We start from the raw sequence: 5,446 nt of genomic DNA on the forward strand, positions 1-5,446 counted from the left end.
GGGGGGGGGGGATGGAGAAAGAATACGGAGGAAGAAGGGGAGAGGGTACGGGGTGAGTTGGTGCAGGGGCTCTCAGTGAGCAGGAGGAGCTCCCGCAGGTTAACTGGGATCCGAGCCACGCTTTGGCTTCTTGGTTCTCCCTGGCCGCCTCGCCTCGCTCGCCTCCCCTCGCTCGCCCCACCCTTTATTTACTGCCCGCCCCAATACACCCATCCAGACACCCCGACGCGCGCACACGCACGCACATTCTCCCTCGTCCTCAACTTTGCGCCGTAAGGCTGGAAAGTGTATTGAGGATTGCCTCCTGAAGGCAGAACATTTAACTTGATGGTCAGAGCAGAGCCAACCTCTGCGCTGGGCCGCGAGTGGCCGAGGAACCCTCCTTGGAAATGTCCCCGGGCGCCTGTGTGAGGGTCTCCGAGAGGAGATTCTTCCCCATCACTTGATGGAAAAGCGCCATCTCGGACGCCAGCATTTCGGGGAATAGAAGAGCTCTTATTTTAACTCTGGCAAAGAGGAAAGAAAGCAGGAGGAGGAAGAAGAGAAGGAGAAATGAAACCTCGGTACTCAAAGATTAAAGTGGCTTCTCTCCTATTCAGACCCCAGACAATCTCTTGTAAATTGCCTCTATTTACATATGCAGAACTGGGAAAGAGGCAGCTTCCAGCGCGGCTCCTTGTCTTGGTTTTCTTTTCGACTGGCACGTTTGAACGCTGGAAGAGAGGCTATTTTAGCTCTGCAGGTTTGAAGACTATTTCTCTGTGGAAGGACAAGGACGCTTCCCTGGGGAAATCATCAGCATTTGATCATTTTGGCTTAATTTCCTTTGAGCTTTGTGGGGGAATGTTCTATATAAATGTTGGCTAGCTTTGCATTAACATTCATAGACAATTTTTTTTTTCACTCAAAGTATGGATTTTGGAGAACTAACCGACACTGAGTTAATTCATCTGAAAAACATGTCCACAGTTTACAGACCTACAATAGGAAAGGATTACAAAAGAAACCTAACATAACTTCAGGTACTTTCATTCACTCTAACATGTAGTGCCAGGCACTACACACACACACACACACACACACACACACACACACATATATAAAGAGAGAGAGAGAGAGACTATATATGTGTGTGTATGTGTTTGTGTGTGTAAAGTTGCTCAGTCGTGTCCAACTCTTTGCGACCCCATGGACTGTAGCCTGTCAGGCTCCTATGTCCATGGGATTTCCCAGGCAAGAATAATGGAATGGGTAGCCATTTCCTTCTCCAGGGGATCTTCAGACCCAGGGACAGAACCTGTGTCTCTTATGTCTCCTCTATTGGCAAGCGGGTTCTTTACCACTGCACCACCTGGGAAGCCCACGTGGGTCTTAGTCTCTGACTCTTTGCCACCCCGTGAACCAGAGCCCGCCAGTCTCCTCTGTCCATGGAGTTCTCCAGGCAAGAATACTGGAGTGGGTTGCCATTCCCTTCTCCAGGGGATCTTCCCAACCCAGGGACTGAACCCAGGTCTCCTGCATTGCAGGCGAATTCTTTACCATCTGAGCCACCAGGGAAACCCATAGATACAGATATATAGATATAGATTAGATATAGATATAGGGTTTCCCTGGTGGCTCAGTGGATAGAGTCTTCCTGCAATGCAGGAGAGGCATGTCCGATCCCTGGATTGGGAAGACCCCTGGAGAAGGAAATGACAACCCACTTCAATATTCTTGCCTGGAGAATCCCATGGACAGAGGAGCCCAGTGGACTACAGTCTATGGGGTCACAAAGAGTTGGACACGACTGTGTGACTAACACTTTCATTTTCATAGATATAGAGATAGAGATAGATTATACATATAGATATGTCTTTTTTCTACTGAAGACCCATACTGTCCATCCCCCAAGAGAGGTTATAGCCCTACTGCTAGAAGCTCGTCAGTTCCTACTTCAAATAGTGTGCCTGGTTCTGATACTTCTGTAACAGAGTTGATAGAACAGAACATATCCACAGATAAGAAGATGGGTGGATCTGGATTTATGAATGCATTTTATGCATAGATCGATGAAACCAAGAAAAATTAGGAGCGTGTGAATCTTATCTTCAGAAATTTGAAGAGCTAAAAGAACTTAGTCAAAATATTAGGCAAAGAGAAAAATAAGAAAAATGAGAATATTGGATGGAGATTATAGAAGAGTAAATTTCACTTATTTAGGCGAGGAACATTTCTAAATCTGGAAAGTGTCAACAATGCTAAGACCTACTTCAGAAAAGAGACAAACTCCCTTTTGTTTATTCATTCACTAGTTTGTTCAATGCATATTTGAGTGCCTACTGTGTGGGAGACATCCAAGCCCTGGAGACACATTAGAAATATGGTTTCTGCCATAATGAAACTCATAGGTGATAAAGAAGTGTGATGAGTTTCACAAAATGGTACTCTGTGCATGATGAAAAGAGAAATATAACCTCTTGAGGAATTTGGGAAGAATTTGATAAGGAAATGATGCTTCAAAATTCCAATAATGGGTACTTTATAAATCCTTAACTAAGTATTTATATTTATTCTTAGTATCTATATTTATTCCTAATATTTATTTATATTTATAGAAATATAAAACCTGGTTGGGCTTCCCTAATGGCTCAGAAGGTAAAGAATCTGCCTGCAATGCAGGAGATCTGGGTTCAATCCCTGAGTTGTGAAGGTTCCCTGGAGGAGGGCACGGCAATTCACTCCAGTACTCTTGCCTGGAGAATCCCCACAGACAGAGGAGCCTGGCAGGCTACAGTGCATGGGGTCACAAAGAGTCTAACACAACTGAGCGACTAAGAACACACACACAAAGCTTATTAATGGATTTTTAAAAAAACCTAAAGATTTGTGTAAAGCATGTTCAGTTGTCTATTTTTCTTGGTGCATATAGGGCTAGTAGATAATAAATACAAGCATGGCTAGATCTGGAGAATCCAAACTCTAGAATTAGGTCAGCTTTTGAACAAACTGTTTCAATCCTGGTTTTACCTAATTTTTGATCTGTAACCTTGGTTAGATTACTTTATGTCCCTATAATAGAGATTGCTGATGCTTACCTAGATCCATTTCTCTTTTTCCTGGGCGTGTTAAAGCCTATCCTTTTTCAGTGAGGTGTAATAATGTATATTTAGCCAACAAAATGGGAGTAGAAGTAGTCTGTGCCATTTCTGGGTAGGAAGGAAAGCAATGAAAGGCTCTCACCCCTCCCTTGGGGACTGTCTTTTGCCACAGTAATTCCAAAAACCACAAGTTCTAGAGGCCAAGATGGAAGCAGCGGGGATCCCTGAGTCACCTTCTGGGAAGGACTTGCTTGAATAGTTGTCAGATTAGTAGCAAATTGGTAACAAATCAGCGAAAACAAAAATTGTGCTATAGTCCATGAAAATTTTGAGATCTGTTTGTTATTACAGCAAAACTTCTTCTATACTGATGGATACACTCTCTAGGATTTGATATCTTCATCTGTAAATTGAAACTGATAACACGGTATGGAAATTGGAGGATTATAGGAACTACTGTATGCAAAGTATTTTCCAAGGATTTCATTACTCAATATATACTAGTTCAATTGTGGTAATTTGCTTTTTCGGTTAAATTAATCTGCACATACATTTCTAGTTTAAATATGCCTCAGATGGCAGAGACTAAGATATTTTGTCTGTTAGGAAATGACTCCATTAATAGTGTATATATTAGAGCTTCCCTAGTGGTACAGTGGCAAAGAATCTACCTGCTAATACAGGACACTCAAGAGACACGGTTTCGATCCCTGGGTCAGGAAAACCTCCTGGAGGAGGAAATGGCAACCCACTCTAGTATTTTTGCCTGGAAAATTCCATGAACAGAGGATCCTGGTGAGTTACAGTCTATGGGGTTGCAAAGAGTTGAACACAGCTGAGAGACTGAGCATACAATAGTCTATTAATAGTAATTTGGCCCAACGCTATTTAAAGACATTTCGTCACTTTTACCTGAATTACCTTTTGTCTCTAAGTTCTTTTTTGTTGGTAGAGATATTAGAAATATTGCATTTCCCAAAGTAGGCTTCTTAAAGAATACATGCACACTTTAAGTTGCTTTTCTGTATTATCTATAAAACCTGTAAAGCTTTAAATTGAAATTTATTTCCTTGTTAAAATGCTTTCCTCCACTGCTCATGTACACAGGCTCATGGTGTTAAGTTACTCATGAGTGATCAGCAGCTGCTGTTAATTTATTTTGTGCTTTTTAGAAGCACTGTATTTTGTATATATATATGCGTCTAGTTATTTTTGCCCAAAATGACTGTTACTCACTCTTGATTCACAGTTTCATAAAGCTCCCGTAAGAATAAAAATGTCCAATTGAATGCATTCAGTCTTTTCCCAGTTTCCCAAATCTTAAGCTTAAATTGATACACTGAGGTTAATAAGGAAGTAATGTACAGCCTTGTGCAGAGAACTGGTGACATTACTTAGATAGTAATTCATTTAAGATTACTCGATTTTAATAACGTAATGAGACACAAGAAAACTAGCTTAGAATAAACTAAGGAACTCAAATGTTATAAATGTGTTTTCAAAGTTTTTAGTAGGCTTGAGTTTACTTATAATGTTACCCAGGGCATGAAAAGCAAAAAAAAACCAAAAAAACAAAAAACAAATCAGGTGGCTTTGAAATCAAAATTCTTACTCCTTGACTACTTCTTTATGTTTAATTTTTTCCCTAGGTGATATCATATGTTTCTAAGGCATTAAATATCTTTAAGCAAGGATCTCAAATTTCATCTTTTGCTCAGATCTTGCCTCTGAACTCCAGATTCTCATAACCGATTCTAATTACTATTTTCCACTGAGTACACATGTCAGTCTCTTGATTCTGAGCCGTATTATTGCTCCCTCCCTAGCCCCCTTTCAAAGTTTCTCATTTCAATATGCGTACCACCTTCTGTCCAGGAATTAAAACTAAAAACTCAGAACGCCATGCTTACTTTCCCCTTACATGCAATATGTTTTCATGTGCTTTTGGTTTTGTGCCTCAAACTTTCTTTAATCTGTTTATCTGCAGTTCCAATGCTATCATCTAGCCTGGAGTTTCTTAGCTTCAAAACTGTTGACATTTGGGGCCAGAAAATTATTTATTGAGGAGGCTGTCCCGTGTCTTATAGGATGCTTAGCAACTTCCCTGGACTCTATCCACTAGATGTCAGTAGTACCCTCCTCCCAGGCTGTAACAGCCAAAAAATGTCTGCAGACATCCCCAAATGTCCTCTGAAGTACATATCACCCCTAGTTGAGAACCACTACACTCACCCAAATCACTGTGCTCTTCCATCTGGTCTATTATAATAAGTTCTTAATTGTTCCTCACCCCAATTGCCTCTTTCTATCCATTCTGTTGACTGATCTAAATTTGCTTCTCTGATTGATTTCCTTCACAATGCCCT

Source organism: Bison bison, unplaced genomic scaffold (genome assembly GCF_000754665.1).
Source record: "Bison bison bison isolate TAMUID 2011002044 unplaced genomic scaffold, Bison_UMD1.0 scf7180017864368, whole genome shotgun sequence".
NCBI classification, from domain to species: domain Eukaryota; kingdom Metazoa; phylum Chordata; class Mammalia; order Artiodactyla; family Bovidae; genus Bison; species Bison bison.